Here is an 18798-nt window from a genome sequence, read left to right on the forward strand (position 1 = left end):
AGTGCAGGCAAACAGACACACACACAAGTGCAGGCAAACAGACACACACACAAGTGCAGGCAAACAGACACACACACAAGTGCAGGCATATACACACACACACACACACACACACACACACACACACACACACACACACACGACTTAATCAAGGATATTATTCAGAGCTGCCTGCAGGGTCTCATAAAGGGCAGCACTGACATTCAGATTTCAACTGATAGGAAGGAGCTGAATTAAGAACTGGACCTTCCCTGAAGCCCTCAGAAACCAACAGAATCAAACAGAAGGCCGAGGCTCCAATTTCTAGTCTGGCCAAGTTTGTACATGCCAACTGGGTTCACCCTCATTGATGTCTCTCCCTCAGAAAAAAATGCTTTTCAGTCCTTTATTTGATGCACTTTCTGGCAATTTGGAGCTGAACTCTTTGTCTCTCTTTCCTCCTGAAAACATACCTCGTTGATTATCTGTTCTAAACTCTCCTTATGTGGCTTGGTGTCAAATTTTGGTCATGCTCCTTGGAACATTTTACTACATTAAAGGCTATATAAATTACAAGTTGATGTCATAGTTGGTATATTTAAACTCTTGACCATGACTGTTGTTCTTTGCTTTGTCCAATCCTGTCAGAGGTTCTGTCAGGTCTACTCTGCCAATACTGAGAGTCCAAATGAAGTATTAGGCTGTTATCATAAAATTAATTGGTGTGTGTGTGCTTGGGTGCTAAATCTGCCTTCTGTGGAGATTGTATCGTTTAAGGTACAGGATGTTACATTGGTTCCTGCCTAGCAACAAGGATGTGACCCTTTGGGATTGCTTTGATAGGTCACCAGAACAGTTCAAGGATCAGTGAACAATGCTTCTGGAGGCGGTCAGTTTTGGGAGAGTCAGAAGCAGGGGGAAGAAGCTCCATGCAGCCAAAGTGCTGCTGTTAGCTCTGAGGAGCTGAGAAGAGGGCTCAGAGGAAGCCATGGTAATTGAAGAGGGCACAGAGGAAGCCCTGGATAGCTGGAAACAGCTGGGAGACAAAAGTTCAAAGAAAATCAGGGGCAGTGCCAGCTCAGTAAAGCTAGCCGTCTAGTAAAGAGCTGAAATGATGTCAGTAAGTAGAGGCTGAATTGCAGACTTGGGGATCCAGGGAGAAGAAATCTTGAATGGCGAGATTAAAACTCTGTGAGGTGGGCCATTGTTAAAGCCATTTGAGTGGGAATGACCTTTGGAGAGAATCCAAGGAGAGATTTTTGAAGGTGAAGCTGGGAATCCCTAGTGAGACAGTGTTTCAATGAGATTGTTTGACTTGGTGTTTACTGACATCTGGGTAAGTTCTTGAGAAATCCATGTACTCTGGCTTGGTTGCATCTGTCATTTACAGTGTGGTGTGTTCGACCACAGTTCATCTGTTAATTCACACGTACCTCAAACTTACCCTGAATGTCAGAGTATAAGATACATATTGTAAATTGTTTTATCTTTCTGAACTTGGATAGTAAATTTTGTTTAGTTTGTTCAAAACCTGTGGAATCTTGAGGCTTTATTCTGAAAGCAGGTGTCTTGAATCTCAACATTTATCTACTTCAAACAAAAACTGTATTGGTCCCTAACCATATCTCCTCCCATGTCCTGAGGTCTGTCCAAGGATCATAACGCTGTGTTAAACAGAAAATTCTTGAAATATTGACCAGACCAAGCAGGATCTGCAGAGAGAAACAAAGTTCACATTTCAGGCAGCATTAACTCTGTTTCTCTCTCTGCAGATGTTGCCTGACTTGCTGAGTATTTCCAGCATTTTGTTTATATTTCAGATTTCCAGTATCTGCAGTATTTTGCACCTTTTGGATTAGCCCGTGTTTCTGTTCAAAGTGCCTATGGAATTGTGTGATTTTGTAATCTATTTCATTTTCTCATGGCTATACAGTGAACCTGTTGCACCAGCCTATTCCTTAGCACCCTAGAGAGGGAAGCAGCGACAGGGGTCTTAGATCTCTGATGCAAGGCCCAAATCCAATCAGCTCAACCCCAGGACATTGGTGTAGGAGCTCCTCAGGCAGTGTCCAAGGCCCAACCATCTTCCCTCTATCATAAGGTAAGAAATGGGGTTGTTTGTTAATGGTTGCACAGTACCATTTGCAACTCCTCAGATACTGAAGCAGTCTGTGCTCACATGCAGTAAGGCCTGGAAAACATTCAAGCTTGGGCTGATAAGTGGCAAGTAACATTCATACCACACAAGTGCTAGGCAATGACCATATCTAGTAAGAGAGAACCTAACCATCACCCCTTGAGGTTCAACGGCATTACCATTGCTAAATACCCCACTATCAACATCCTTGGGTTATCATTGATCATTGACTGAACTGGACCAGCCATTAAAAACACTGTGGCTGCAACAGCAGGTCAGAGGCTAGGAATTCTGCTGCAAGTAACTCACCTCCTGACTCCCCAAAGCCTTTCCCAACTACAAGGCACAAGTCAGGAACAAAAACAGAAATACCTGGAAAAACTCAGCAGGTCTGGCAGCATCGGCAGAGAAGAACAAAGTTGACGTTTCGAGTCCTCATGACCCTTCAACAGAACTAAGTAAAAGTAGGAGAGGGGTGAAATATAAGCTGGTTTAAGGTAGGGGGGTGGGGGGAGAAGTGGGGGGGATGTGGTTGTAGGGACAAGCACCAGTGATAGGAGCAGATAACCAAAATATGTCACAGACAAAGGAACAAAGAGGTGTTGAAGGTGATGATATTATCTAAAAGAATGTGCTAATTAAGAATGGATAGCAGGACACGCAAGGTACAGATAGCTCTAGTGGGGGTGGGGTGAAATAAGACTAAAAGGGCATAAAAGGTATAGATTTAAAGATAATAGAAATAGGTGGGAAAAGAAAAATCTATATAAATTATTGGAAAAAACAAAAGGGAGGGGGAAGAATCGGAAAGGGGGTGGGGATGGAGGAGGGAGTTCAAGATCTAAAGTTGTTGAACTCAATATTCAGTCCGGAAGGCTGTAAAGTGCCTAGTCCTGTTCCTCCAGTTTGCGTTGGGCTTCACTGGAACAATGCAGCAAGCCAAGGACAGACATGTGGGCAAGAGAGCAGGGTGGAGTGTTAAAATGGCAAGCGACAGGGAGGTCTGGGTCATTCTTGCAGACAGACAGAAGGTGTTCTGCAAAGCAGTCGCCCAGTCTATGCTTGGTCTCTCCAATGTAGAGGAAACTGCATTGGGAGCAACGAATGCAGTAGACTAAGTTGGGTGAAATGCAAGTGAAATGCTGTTTCACTTGAAAGGAGTGTTTGGGCCCTTGGACAGTGAGGAGAGAGGAAGTGAAGGGGCAGGTGTTACATATTTTGCGTATGCATGGGGAGGTGCCATAGGTGGGGGTTGAGGTGGGAAAAGAAAAATCTATATAAATTATTGGAAAAAACAAAAGGGAGGGGGAAGAAATGGAAAGGGGGTGGGGATGGAGGAGGGAGTTCAAGATCTAAAGTTGTTGAACTCAATATTCAGTCTGGAAGGCTATAAAGTGCCTAGTCCTGTTCCTCCAGTTTGCGTTGGGCTTCACTGGAACAATGCAGCAAGCCAAGGACAGACATGTGGGCAAGAGAGCAGGGTGGAGTGTTAAAATGGCAAGCGACAGGGAGGTCTGGGTCATTCTTGCCGACAGACAGAAGGTGTTCTGCAAAGCAGTTGCCCAGCCTATGTTTGGTCTCTCCAATGTAGAGGAAACTGCATTGGGAGCAACGAATGCAGTAGACTAAGTTGGGGGAAATGCAAGCGAAATGCTGCTTCACTTGAAAGGAATGTTTGGGCCCTTGGACGGTGAAGAGAGAGGAAGAGAAGGGGCAGGTGTTGCATATTTTGCGTATGCATGGGGAGGTGCCATAGGTGGGGGTTGAGGAGTAGGGTGTGATGGAGGAGTGGACCAGGGTGTCACGGAGGGAACGATCCCTATGGAATGCCACCAAGGGGGGTGAAGGGAAGATGTGTTTGGTGGTGGCATCATGCTGGAGTTGGTGGAAATGGCGGAGGATGATCCTTTGAATGTGGAGGCTGGTGGGGTGATAAGTGAGGACAAGGGGGACCCTATCATGTTTCTGGGGGGGAGGAGAAGGTGTGAGGGTGGATGTGCGGGAGATGGGCCGGACACGGTTGAAGGCCCTGTCAACTCAGGAGTGTGATGGAATACTCTTTACTTGCCTGGATGAGTGCAGCTCCATCAACACTCAAGAAGCTCGACAAAGCAGCTTGCTTGGTTGGCATCTCATCCGCCATCTTAAACATTCACTCGCTCCACCACTAGCACAGCGGCAGCAGTGTGTACTATCTACAACATGCACTACAACAATTCACTGAGGCTCCTTCAACATGACTTCCTCCACTTAGAAGGTCAAGGGCAGCAAATGCATGGGAACGCCACCACCTGCAATTTCCCTCCAAGTCACAGGCTATCCTGACTTGAAACTATATCGCTGTTCCTTCACTGCAGCTGGATCAAAATCCAGGAGCTCCCTTCCTAATAGCACAATGGGTATACCTACACCACATGGACACCAGCGGTTCAAGAAGGCGGCTCACTATCACCTTTCAAAGGCAGTTAGGATGAGCAATAAATGCTGACCATGCTAGTGATACCCCAATCCCATGAACGAATTAAAAAAACAGACACAGACTGGCAGACAACTCCTGTAAACATATCATGGTATTTGAACAGTGCCATTTCCTTTTTTTAAATTTTATTATGGTCAGTCCTCCTCTAAACAGTCCTAGCTAAATTAGGTATCAGCCGTGGGCAACACTCTTGCCTGAGTCAGAAGTTCCAGTTCAAGTCCCACTCCAGAGACTTGAGAACATAATCCAGGCTGTCACTCCAGTGGAGCAAGCAGGGGATGCTCTTAATAAAATATTAAACTGAAGCTGCATCTGCCCTCTCGATGGATGTAAAAATCCCATGGGATTATTTCAAAGAAAAGGAGAGATTGCCCCAGTTTCTTGGGAAATACTTAATCAATCAAACACCTACTAAGATTGCCTGGTGGTTTATCTCATTGCTGTTTGTGGGACCTTATTATGCACAAATTATATATCATGGTTCCTATGTTATAACACTTTAAAAATTACTGTAGAGCACTTTCGGATGTCCTGAGGCTGTGAATGGTGCTACATACTCGTTCTTTCTTTAGATCTACCTTTGTGTCGCAATACTTTAAAAGATGACAGTTTGATTAAGCAATTCAGACAATTTGTCAAATTTTAATAAAATGCTCACCTGCACACATGAAATTTTCAGAAATAACCTACTCCTCCTCACTTTACTTCAAAAAAGACTTTGAAAAAACCCGACATGCATGAATCCCCTGCCCCCTCATCAAACGTCAATCTGGCTGGCAATACACCCTCTATCTCCTCTCTACCCAAACATGCATATTGACCACAACTTTATCACACTTAGCCCACATATTCGAAATCCCCCCATCGCAGAACTACACCAAGTCTTCCACGCAACACAATGTCAAATACATCTGGATACTAACTACATGCCAAAATACTGGACTTGTTAACCATAATAAAATGAGGGACTCCCCACAATCGATCAGCTGTCCAGGCCTATGAGGCAGATAGTTTTTTTGTTAAATGCCTCATCTGAAAGACTGGCTCTGTCAGTGCAGCTCTCCCTCAGTGCTAGTGCTCAAATCTTTGCAGTGGAACTTGAACCTACAGCCTTCAGGCTCAGATACAGAAATACTACCTGCTGAGCCAGAACTGACATGTAAATAATACAAGGGTAGGTGCTGGTGCAGTGGTAGCAGGTATGACAATTAGCTTCAGTATCAATGCATGAATTATGGCAATTAGTGTTGGCAAGATATTCGACAATTGAGGGGTTGGTAGCACCCTCGTCTCTGAGTCAAAAGGATGTGGGTTCAAGTTTCAGTCCAGGGGCTTGAGCTTAAAAACCTAGGCTGACATTCCAGTGTGGCACTGAACGGGGTTTTCTGAGGTGTTGTCTTTTGAATGATGCATTAAACGTGGTCTGGTTTGCTCTCTTAGATGGACGTAAAAGATCCCATGGCACTATTTCATGGAAGAGCAGGGGAGCCCTGCCCAGTGTCTTGGTCAATATTTATACCTCTATCAACATCACTAGATTATCTGGTCATCGTCACGTTGTTGTTTGTGGGAGCTTGCTGCAAATTGGCTACCATGTTTTCTACATCACGATAGTGGCTACACTTAAAAAGAGAACTTCATTGGCTGTAAAGTGTTTTGGGACATTCAGAGGTCATGAAAGGCACCATATAAATGCAAGTCTTTCTCTTTTCCTTGCATGTAATTTTCCATGTATAAGGAATAACATACCAAGCCACAGTTTTTCGAAACAAGAGATGCGAGATGCAATGCTCTCAGGATTTTGTATGGACTTCCTGATCAGATACAGAATGCTGGAGTACACCTGTAGCAACTCCAGTGTTCTAGGATTAAAAGTGGAGATCTGGCTGAGGCAGTGAGATCCATGTGCTGCAGTTCAGAGAATGGGGATAAAGGGGATATTCTCAGATTGATAGGATGTGACAAGTGGTATTATGTCAGGGATCTGGACTTGGGCCTCAGCTATTCATCAGATGTAGCACTGACTTGGATGAAGGAATGGAAAGTTGTATACCCAAGTTTGCAGATGACACTAAGTTAGGAGGAATGGTAAGTTGGGTAGATGGGAGCAGGGAGTTACAAAGGCACAAAGACAGATAAGTGAGTGGGCTTAATTGCGGCAGAGGGAGATCAATGAGGAAATGTGTGAGATCATCCACTTTGGATCAGAAAAAGAACCAACTGGAATGTTTTCTTAATGGTCAGAAACTAGCAACTGTGGAGCAAAAAGGGAATTGGGAGTTTGGGTATACAAAGCACTATAAGCTAGACCACAAGTACAAAAACAAATCAAAAAGGCTAATGGAATGTAGGTCATGATCTCAGGTTGGTTGGAATACAAAAGTGAAGAAGTGATGCTTCAGTTGTACAGACCCTTAGTCAGTCCCCATCTAGGAAACTGCATTCAGTTCTGGCAATGATCCTCAGGAAAGATAATATCGGCCTTGGAGGAGATGCAGCACAAATTTTCCAAAATGATAACACAGCTTAAAGGTTTAAATTACTAAATGTTAAATTATGGGTTAGAGGGTTGAGGGTTAACCTAATAAAAGTCTTTAAAGATGGACTTATTTTCTCTGGTGAAGGAATCTAGGACAAGGCAGGATAATATTAAAATTAGAGCTAGGCTATTTAGACTATGAATTTTGACCAAGGCCAATAGATTTTTTTCAGGAAGGATATCAGTGAAGTTGAGGTATAGATCAGTCATTACGTAATTGAATGACAGAACAGACTTGAGGGGCTGAATGGCCTCCTCTTCTGACCTTATGTTACTGAAATGCCAGAAGGTGGTATCTGCATACAATATATACATAACCTCATCAGCTCCACTGGTCTGTGTGGCTTTGTAATTCAGTGCAAGAGCATGAGGTGGCTTTTTTCTGCCCCGCTCAAATTTCATATTCAAAGGAAAAGCATCAAATCGCAATTAAAGAGAAAGGCACAAAGCAAATGAAAGGAAAACAAGCCCTTAAGCACGCAGAAGAGAAAACACTTCAAGCTTTTTCCGGTAACAAATCATATTAAAGCGGTTTCTGATAAACAAAACTTTAAGAAAACCCAATTTCAATCTTTGTACTTCCTTACTAGTGGAATTGTTCTTAGAGATTTGGAAGATTTGTCTTTTTAAGCTTAACTTAAAACCAAACTCTTTGACCAAGATTTTGGTCCATCCCGCTTAATAGGCCCTCCCTTTGACTCAAGTGTGCATTTCTCTCTGACCCCTCTGCAAAGCCTTGGTGCTTTACTTCTACATTAACAATAACTTGCATGATATAGCAGCCTTAACAAACCAACGCCTACTAATTCTGGTTTTCTGCGCATTCCCCACTTCCTTTGCTCCACCTCTGGCAGCTGTGCTTTCAAGTGACTAGATCTTAAGGTCTGGAATTCTCTCCCTACAGCTCCCCAGCTCCACCTCTATAACTTTCTCCTCTATTTGCCTTTAAGACATTCCTTAAATCCTAAATCTTTGATCCAGCAACTATCCTAATGTTTCATTTTGCGGCATTTTTTTCTGATTACACTCCTGTGAAGTGCTTTGGGACATTTTGCTATGTTGTATGTATGCAAATTGTTGTTGCAAATCACTCAAGCTTAGAGTGAGGTATCTCCTTAGTCACAACCTCAAGGGACACTTGCTAGGTTTAAACCTGTTCTCTCTTGTTCACTGCTCAAATTCCAAGCCAAATAGAACTGGGGACAAGACAGCTAATCCTCTATTCTCAACACATCTTACAAGTTACCCATTGTGAACCAACAACATTGGCTTCACCCTGATGTTGCTGCCTGCCTGCACTCCTCCCTTGCTCTATATGGAGCAGTATTAATGCTTAGTTTTAGGATTCAGGATTCCTTGTTTGGCCTGGTGTCAAATTTAGGATTCACTGCAGACTGCCTGGGAAAGATAGGGAGACTTGGAGATAGATACCAACAAAATTTGCAGAGGAAAATGTTATACAGAGATGGCAAATTTCTCATGGAAACTCCAGAGGCCTCTATAGTCTACATTATTTCAGGGGAGGGATTCTTGTCTTGGGTAGCACAAGAAATTCCTGGGTAGAATAAACAAATCTGAATATACAGACACATGTGCATGCACACACACACACATTCCCTCTCTTGCAGGTACACATGACAAACGTGTGTGCAAACAGACATGAATGCTCCAGCAGGCCCCACAAACAAACACACACGTGATTGCTACTACATGGAGTTAGATACAAGACATAAGCATAAGCACACATAAATGCTCTCACAGGTGCCACACTGACACACATGCATGAATGCTATAACAGACATAAACACACAGGCTCACATTCACATGAATGCTCTCACAGCCAACGTGCATCCAAACACAAACAGTCTAGAGGTAGCCAGGCTGTAACAACAGATGTTATTTCCCTAGCTGAGCATAATGCTTTCCGGCAGCAACTGCAGGCAGCCAAGGAAAAACCTGTGTTCCCAGCAACTCACTGCGGAGAGCTAGACTAGGATATGCCGGAAAAAATAAAGTACAGAAAAGAAGGGCTGGCAGCCAGCTCTGGAATTCCCTCTGTAAAACTCTCCACCTCACTTTTCTCCTAAGATCTTCCTTTAAATCTATCAAAATGACTAATTTTTTGCTCACTTTTCCTATTATCTCCTTATGTGGCCCGATGTCAAAGTTTGTTTCATAACGTTCCTTTGAAGCGACTTGGAGCATTTTACTATGTTAAAGGCACCATATAAATATAAATAGTTGTTGCAAAAAGAGATAGTCTTTGTTGTGTGTTTTTCCTTTCCAAGATCCACATAGGCCAAACCCATAAAGCTGCAGCTTTCAGCTGTGTCCTGCTAGATTTGAGTACAGTAAACAACAAGCTCGCTCCATTTCTCCCCCACCCACCCCAACCCTGCACAGATCTTCTGAATGCAGTCTCCATACAAAATCTTCACTCAGCATCTTACGCTGAACACAGACCATCTGAAGACTCTTTGATGTGGCCTTTATCTCTCTTTGCAAAAACAGCAGAAATGTTTTGAGGCGCATGGAAGTTGTAACTTAATTTTTCTTTTGACAGCTAAGTCCTCCAGCACCTAAATAACCTGCACCAAATATAAGTTAGACCCATGTTCCCCACCCACCTCGGAGGCTCACTGGGTACTGTAGTAGCGAGACATGTTAGCCTGGTTTTGATGTTGGGCAGGCTGAACACTGACAGGACAACAGTTGAGGCACTGTATCTACCCTCAGCACTGTGGGGTAAGGAAATATCTAGGGATCTACAGGCGAATGGCTTACTGGCACTCATTGTGTGGGATCGCAGATGGAGAATCCCCAAAGGCAGCTGGCATCTGAAACTGTGACCAGCGAAAATCAGCACCTTCACAAGAGGGAAATTACCAAAATAATTCAGACCCAAGTACAATCCTCAACTTCCCCACCACGTAATGTACAGCTGAGCTAAACAGACCAGCAAGGGCCCAGCTTCGATCTACAGGCACTGCTGGTTCAGTCAATCTTAGTCACGGCAGCTGTAAAATTGGTCTTCAGGTTTTCTGGGTTATAGGATGAGGAGAGTACAAACTGGCTGGAGTTCCCATTCTGGATCAATATTCAGTGATATCGGTTGCAATGTGTGAATTTTGGTACAGATGATTGGGCTCGGTTATACACCTACAGGTCAGAAGAAGAAAGAAGCAAAAAGAGAAAGAAATTAGAGATAGATAGAAAGAAAGATAGCATGTTTCAAAATGCTTTACAGCCTATTAGGTACTTTTGAAGTGTAGTCACTGTTTTAATGTAGGAAATGCAGCAGCCAATTTACACACAGCAAACTTCCACAAACAGCAATGAGATAAATGTCCAGATAATGTTTCTCATGATAGTTGAGAGGTAAAAGTATACTAGAGAGAATTCCCCTGTTCTTCAAAATCATGCCACAGAGTCGTTTACATCCACCTGAGACGAAAATGAGAAAATATCATGGGGAAAATTCCATTAGAAATAGTGGAGGTAGCTGTCCAGGCACGGAACCCAAAGTCAGAAATTAACCATACTATAGGACAGGGTTGGATGTTAAATGGACATAATTAAAAACAGGATTCTGTAGAAATTTAACAAAATCATTGTACAGAAGCCAGGGTTAACAACAAATCTTGGAAGTGCAAATAGCTGACTCTGGAAATGACACAGAGCCCCTTACCTAGATAATTGGCAATGCTACTGTGAAGTGTGGGAGAGTGTGTGTGGAACTGGGGGAGATGTAACAAGAACAGCTCTGGAGCTGTCATTTTGTTAAAAATTTTCTCGGATGTTGGTGACACCTACAAGGCAGTATTTATTGTCTAAGCCTAGTTGAGATGAGGGCTTTAAGAGTCATCAACATAGTTTGAGAATGGAGTCATGTGTAGGGCAGCCCAATTGGGGTGACAGGTTCCCTTCCCTGAAGGATATTACTGAACGGAGTGGATTTTTATGACAATGGTCATTTATTTTTCTCAGTGCAAGCTACCAGATTTAATTGAATTTCATTTCACAATTTGCTGGGGTGAGATTTAACTCACAACCTTTGAGTTGCCTGCCAGTCCAGTATAATATTTAGTACGCTATTTTACATGACTCAAATCTTGTCTGTTTACACCTTGGGATTTAAGTTAAAGGTGCTGTATAAATGCATTTTGTTATTGTTCGAAGAAGACGACAGGTTGCAGGACACTATGATACCCCAGGCCTTGCATGGATTATCCACCACATGCTCATGTCCACTCTGATGTATGGAAACCGCCGCACTTGCAAACTGATGTGATATAGTCAGAACAAGATAAAATTTAATTACAAATAATATAATTACACAGAAGCTAAAAGAATAAATAGGAGCTTGATTTTCATAATACTCCTTCCTTCAGCTGGCTTTCCCCTCCTCCTTTCTCCTGACCCTTGCTGAGGTACAGTTCTATAGTAACTAATCCAGCACCTCACAGTCAAGCTCCACTTTGTCTTTATCTAAGGATCACATGCATATGTTGCAATGAAACTCACTGGATACTGACTAGGAACTCAGGTTGATTTTTTCCCCCTGCCTATCCTCAAGCCTGACTGGGTTTAGAAACATAGAAACTAGGAGCAGGAGTAGACCATTCGGCCCTTCGAGCCTGCTCCACCATTCATTATGATCATGGCTGATCATCCAACTCAATAGTCTGTTCCCGCTTTCTCCCCATATCCTTTGATCCCTTTTGCCCCAAGAGCTATATCCAACTCCTTCTTGAAAACATACAATGTTTTGGTCTCAACTACTTTCTGTGGTAACGAATTCCACAGGCTCACCACTCTCTGGGTGAAGAAATTTCTCCTCATCTCAGTCCGAAATGGTGTACTCCATATCCTTGGACTGTGACCCCTGGTTCTGGACTCCTCCACCATCGGGAACATCCTTCCTGCATCTACCCTATCTAGTCCTGTTAGAATTTTATAGGTTTCTATGAGATCCCCTCTCATTCTCCTGAACTCCAGCGAATATAATCCTAATCGACTCAATCTCTCCTCATATGTCAGTCTCACCATGCCAGGAATCAGTCCGGTAAACCTTCACTGCACTCCCTCTATAGCAAGTACATCCTTCCTCAGATAAGGAGACCAAAACTGCACACAATATTCCAGGCGTGGTCTCACCAAGGCCCTGTACAATTGCAGCAAGACATCCCTGTTCCTGTACTCGAATCCTCTGGCTATGAAGGCCAACATACCATTTGCCTTTACCGCCTGCTGCACCTGCAAGCTTACCTTCAGCGACTGGTATACAAGGCCACCCAGGTCTCGTTGCACATTCTCTCTATTTATAGCCATTCAGATAATAATCTGCCTTCCTGTTTTTGCTACCAAAATGGATAACCTCACATTTATCCACATTATACTGCATCTGCCATGCACTTGCCCATTCACTCAGCTTGTCCAAATCACACTGAAGCATCTCTGCATCCTCCTCACAGCTCACCCTCCCACCCAGCTTTGTCTCATCTACAAATTTGGAAATATTACATTTAATTCCCTCATCTAAATCATTAATATATATCGTGAGTAACTGGGGTCCCAGCACTGATCCCTGCAGTACCCCACTAGTCACTGCCTGCCATTCGGAAAAAGACCCGTTTATTCCTACTCTTTGTTTCCTGTCTGCCAACCAGTTTTCTATCCATCTCAATACATTACCCCCAATCCCATGCGCTTTAATTTTACATGCCAATCTCTTATGTGGGACTTTGTCGAAAGCCTTCTGAAAGTCCAAATAAACCACATCCACTGGTTCCCCCTCATCAACTCTACTAGTTACATCCTTGAAAAATTCCAGTAGACTTGTCAAGCATGATTTCCCCACTAACGATCCTGGACCGTCCATTCTCAAAGAATTTGTCATACTCCGCAGTGCCCAGCAAAGCCACCAGGAGAGGCTTCAAAGTCTTGAACTGCTTCATGCTGTGCCAGCACCTATGGTTCATGCCACATTGGCATCGCTGATGGCTAAAGGACACGAAAGTTTATGGATTTGTTAAGTTTGAAATTGAGAAGACCCAGTTCAACACTGGCCTGCTTCTCAAATGTTTTGCGCACATCAAGGTGAGGGATAACAGCACTGAGGAATGCAACTTTTTCCATTTTATTAATTCATTTTTTAATCTTCATTCTCAGAATCTGGGCTTCTCTGACCAGACCAGCATTTATTGCCCACCTATGGTAGCCCTGGAGAAAGTGATGGTGGGCCTTCTTCTTAGACCGCCGCAGTCTGTGTGAGAAGATGCTCCCAGACTGCCATTAGGTAGGGTCCAGGATTTGACTCACCAACCATTCAGTCACCAGACATGCCCACGTCAAGGATACACAGGTTAGACACAGAGCACAGTTCTCTCACCCACCGTCTCACTTGATCAGCCCCAACACACCAGTGCAGCATAGAGATCCCAGAGGATTGTGGGCCTGGGGTAGGCTACAGAGATTAGGAGTGAGGCCATGGAGAGGTTTGAACACAAGGCTCTTAAAATTGCCAGACTCGGAACTAATGTAGGTCAACAAGCGCAGGGGTGATGGGCAAACTGGACTTCGAGCGAGTTGGGATATTAGCAGCAGTTTTTGGGTGAGTTCAAGTTTGTGAAGAGGGGAAAATAGGAGGCTAGTCAGGACAATTTTGGAATAGCTGAGTCTGGAGGTTACAAAAGTATAGGTGAGGGTTTGAGTAGACATTATGATGGATTTGCTGTACATGTGAAATTTTTGCAGAAAATTACAGTGCATCTGGCAGTCATCCATAATTTATTTGTTTATATCTGACTCCCTTCTCAGCTCACTGTGCTTCTCTTATGATAGCTCATTTCCTTTATTGACAAGTGCTCTGCCTAGTTTGCTATGTTACTGTATACTGGTGGTGTATACTACCTCACAGAAGGCCGCAGGCAGATACTGCCTGATAACCCGCGCCAGTGGCATTTCACAGCAGCCTGGTATCCTCAGCACGCCTTTGATAAGCCTCTAACACCTTCTAATGGGGCTATAGATTCTACTGATATGGTCAAAGAAGCTCCTGTCTGAGGATGCAGTTCAAGGGACCTTACAGAAAACATAAACATCCACCACTTGTCAAACATTGTATATATCTGATTTGAGGTTACAGGCACAGGTACAGGCTGGGACCAGAGGTTATAGACTTGGGTGCAGGTTGGGACTGGAGGTTACAGACGCAGTTACAGGCAGGGACTGGAGGTTACAGACACAGTTACAGGCAGGGACTGGAGGTTACAGACAGGTACAGGCTAGGACTGGAGGGTACAGGGTGGGACTGGAGGTTATAGCCTAGTGATGGGATGAACAGTATCTATGATCCCCCAGAATGGTGGGACAGGGATGTATCTATGATCCACCAGGGAGACACGACCCATACCCTTGGGACTGGAAAATATTGCCTCACATGCATTCCAGCAACTACTTACGGAATGCCAGAGGCCAAAGTGTATGTTGATTGGCCAGCCTCTTAGCTGAAAGCAGGCAAAGGCTAAAATGGGCAGGAAAATATGAGGTGTGTGCTGGTCTCTCAGTTCAACATTTAATTTAACCTTTTTTGTGTTTGTGCTATTTTCAGTGAGGGCAATGCAGCAGCTCCATCCTTGCAAACTACTGCTCCATCTCTTTCCTCTCCAAAGTCCTTGAATGTGTTGGCACCTCCCAAATCCATGCCCATCTTCTCCAAAATTCCATGTCTGAATCTCTCCAATCAGGTTTCCACCCTTGCCACCATATTAAAACTGCTCTTAACAAACTCACAAATGACATCCTATGTAACTATGACAATGGGAAACTTTCCCTTCTCCTCCTTTTCAACCTTTGGCATGGTTAAGCACACCATTCTCCTCCAATGCCTCTCCACTTCGTCCAGCTGTGTCGGACTGCTCTTGTCTGCTTTAACAACTAACCTTAGCCAGGCTTTTCATCCTGCTCCCACACCATTACTTCTGGTATTCCTCAAGGATCTATTCTTGGACACATCCCATTTATTATCATCTGCTGCCCCGGCAACATCATCCAAGAACACGTCAAGTTCCACATATACATGCACGACACTCAGCGCAGATACTTGCATTCCTCTAATTCTAACCTCTTGAGCATGCCTGATTTTAATCACTCTACCACTGGTGACTGGGCCATCGGCTGCCTAGGCCCTAAGCTCTGGAATTCCCTCCTACACCTCTCTGCCTCTCTACCTCAACTTTCCTCCTTTAAGACCCCCCCTTACAATCGTCCTCTTTGACTTTTGGTCATCTGACCTAATATCTTATGTGTAATATTTTATGTGGCCCAGTGTCAAATTTCCTTTTATATTGACTCTGTGAAACACCTTCTAAATACATTTACTATATAAATACAAGTTGTTGTTGTCATTGCAACTCTCTGATGACTGGGAGCAAGGTCCAACTGCAATCAGGACAGCATCCACTGAGAAGGAGCAGTGCCAAAACTTAGAATGCTGAACTTCCAATGACAGTCAGGTACAAAGACACCAGGCTATTAAACCTGAAAAAGATGATTATCTGACTGGGTGAGGCCTCATCAGGGCCAGTGAAGGGTCCACACTGACCTGCCTGCTGCTTATATCCAGCATTTACAGGTTTCTCCTTGGCACTGATGCAGCATGCAATGTAAATTAGTTTGCAGCAGCATGCAATGTAAATTAGCTTGCAGCAGCATGCAATGTAAATTAGTTTGCAGCAGCATGCAATGTAAATTAGTTTGCAGCAGCATGCAATGTAAATTAGTTTGCAGCCTTCAGCCCACTGCAGACTCCCAAAGAGTTCCGATATCATCCTGCAGTGACACTTCCTCCTATGGGGATGGAGTTAGAAACAGAAAAAATGCCACATTTACCACAGAAACATCAAAAATAAATCTATGTGGCTGTGGTTCCCTCTGTTGCATGAACACACTCTGAAGCGAGGCAGTCAGCTTGGGGGACAATGATGTTGAACTACCAAAGGCACCGTTAGATTGAAGACAAATCTGGGGAGAGTGGGAGAAAACAGAAGAGGCTTGAATATTCACAGCTCTCAGTGACTAGACTCCAGCAGCTCTGCTCAAAGCACCCAGGAGCACAGAACAGCAAGAGTCATCACTCCCAGAGAAGGAAGTGTCACTGCAGGATGATATCATTGCACGCTGCATCAATGCCAAGGAGAAACCTGTAAATGCTGGATGTAAGCAGCAGGCCGGTCAGTGTGGACTCTTCACTGGCCCTGATGAGGCCTCACCCAGTCAGATAATCATCTTTTTCAGGTTTAATAGTCTGGTGTCTTTGTACCTGACTGTCATTGGAAGTTCAGCATACTAAGTTTCTGCCTAGCAGGCAGAACTTGAGGGAGGGAAGAAGCCACACGGCATTTATGCAACCTTCTTTAGATGTTCCCTTTCCTCTCTTCACTCCACCCCCACAATTTCCGCCTGAAGGTGCTGGCTGTGGTTGCATTGAGAGTGGCAGATGGCACACCCCAGTGACATTGTTCCAGTTTTCATTCTTCACATGTGAAAACAGGAGTAATAGTCCTTTTAACTATTTAAAACAGGTATTGCAATATTGACGATTAGAAAATCTATCTTCAGGACTGAGATCCTCACTAGTTTTTTCCTTTGTCCAACCAGATGGTAGTATCCCTGCTTACTCACCCACTGGTCCACTCCAATCAATCACCTTGGTATTCATAAAGACTATTAGAATCAATGCACGAATAGCCATGGACAGAGAGCAGAATTGCAAATTCACTCCGCCCTTCAGTGTTGTCTCCAAGTTCTTGATCCTTATCTTCTAGTCTCTTCAGGGTCTCAGTTCATTCTGTGAGGGGGCTGGCTGCCAGCTGCAGATTTCAGTTACACCCTTTAATTTGACACTTACTCCTCATGCTCTGACACTTGAGCTTTGCTTATTCTTTGCTTGAGAGTTGGGCTAAATACGTCATCTTCACAATGGCAAACGGTAACTAATGAAGTGTCACAAGGATCAGTGCTGGGTCCTCAACTATTTATGATCTATGTTAATGACTTGGGTGAAGGGACTGACTGCATTGTCACCAAATTTGCTGACAATGCAAAGTTAGGTAGGAAGACAAGTTATGAGGAGGATACAAAGAGTCTGTAAAGGAATATAGATAGGTTAGTAAGTGGGCAAAAATTTAGCAGATGGAATATAATGTGAGAAAATGTAAGGTTTTCCACCAGAATGCTGTGGTACAGAGGATATGGGTGTTCTGGTGCATGAATCACAAAAAGTCAGCATGCAGGTACATCAAGTAATTAGGAAAGCAAATGGAATGTTGGCCTTTATTGAAAAGAGGATGGAGTATAAAAGTAGGGGAGTCTTGCTACAACTGTATAGGGCATTGGTGAGGCTAAGAGAGCTAGAGTACTGTGTACAGTTTTGGTCACCTTACTTAAGGAGGGAATAGTTAAGGAGTTCCGTAGATTCCTTGCTTTTCACTCAATGGGTGGTGTTAGGTTTTGGAAGTAGAGTTGAGAGTCGTGAGATGTTTTGACCTTGGATGCCAGCAGTCAGATTAATCACCCTGCATTTTTCAAATCATGCCAATTATTAGAAAAATTGCAATACTTGCATTGGAAGCAGTTCAGTGAAGGTTCACTAGGCTGATTCGCAAGATTGGGGTTTGTTTTATGAGGAAAGGTTGAGCAGGATAGGCCTTTACTCACTGGAGTTTAGAAGAATGAGAGGTGAACTTATTGAAACATAGAAGATTCTGAGGAGACTTGACAGGGATGATGCTAAGAGGATGTTTCCCCTCGTGGGGGAATCGAGAACTAGAGGGCACAGTTTCAAAATAAGGGGGCTCCCATTTAAGATGGGGATGAGGAAAAATTTCTTCTCTCAAAGGGTTGTTCATGTTTGGAATTCTCATCTCTAGTAAGCAGTGGAGGCTGGGTCATTGAATATCAATCAATATTGAGTTACACAGATTTTTCATTTACAAGGGAGTCAATGGTTATGAGAGGCAGGCAGGAAATAGAGTTAAGGCCACAGTCAGATCAGCTTTGATTTTATTGAATGGTGGATCAGGCTTGAGGGGGCCAAATGGTTTACCCTACTCCTATTTCTTACATTCTTATGTTCTCTGGACACTCGAGTTCTCCTTGTTCCCAACTTCCTGATATCCGAGCTCTACTTGTTCCTCACTCCCGGACACCCTAACTCCACTTGTTCCTCACTCAAACTCTGCTTGTTCCTCACTCGGAACACTCGAACTCTGCTTGTTCCTCACTCCTGACGCCCTAATTCTGCTTGTTCCTCACTCCCGACACCTTAACTCTGCTTGTTTATCACTCCCGACACCCTAACTGCTTGCTCCTCACTCCTGACGCCCTGACTCTGCTTGCTCCTCACTCTTTAACATCTGTGGTTCACTTGGTTCTCACTTCCGATACTCAAACTCCACTTGTTTCTCACTCCCGGATACTTGAACTCTGCTTGTTCCTCACTTTGATACTCAAGCTTTGTTAGTTTCTCACTCTCCGACATTCAAGCTCTGTTTATTCCTCACTCAGGACGTTTGAGCTCTGCTTGTTCATCATTTGAAAGTCATGATAAATTGATCATTTTCACGATGCAAACTGTAACTAGTGGAGTACAACAGAGATCAG

At 43.8% G+C, this 18798-nt stretch overlaps 1 protein-coding gene across 16 annotated transcripts in view; it reads right to left on the reverse strand.

Annotated features, from left to right (window-relative positions):
* The window catches only part of rad51b (RAD51 paralog B), a 687200-nt gene that overhangs the window by 314963 nt on the left and 353439 nt on the right, over positions 1-18798 (reverse strand). Inside the window, exon 10 of one of the 16 annotated variants that reach the window (XR_005946235.1) lies at positions 10021-10293. The exons of the other annotated variants lie outside the window; for them this stretch is intronic. The gene's annotated coding sequence lies outside the window, so the exon portion shown is untranslated. The remainder of the gene's footprint in view (positions 1-10020; positions 10294-18798) is intronic. 16 annotated transcript variants of the gene reach the window in all.

The sequence above is a fragment of the Carcharodon carcharias genome, chromosome 20 (assembly GCF_017639515.1).
Source record: "Carcharodon carcharias isolate sCarCar2 chromosome 20, sCarCar2.pri, whole genome shotgun sequence".
NCBI lineage: Eukaryota > Metazoa > Chordata > Chondrichthyes > Lamniformes > Lamnidae > Carcharodon > Carcharodon carcharias.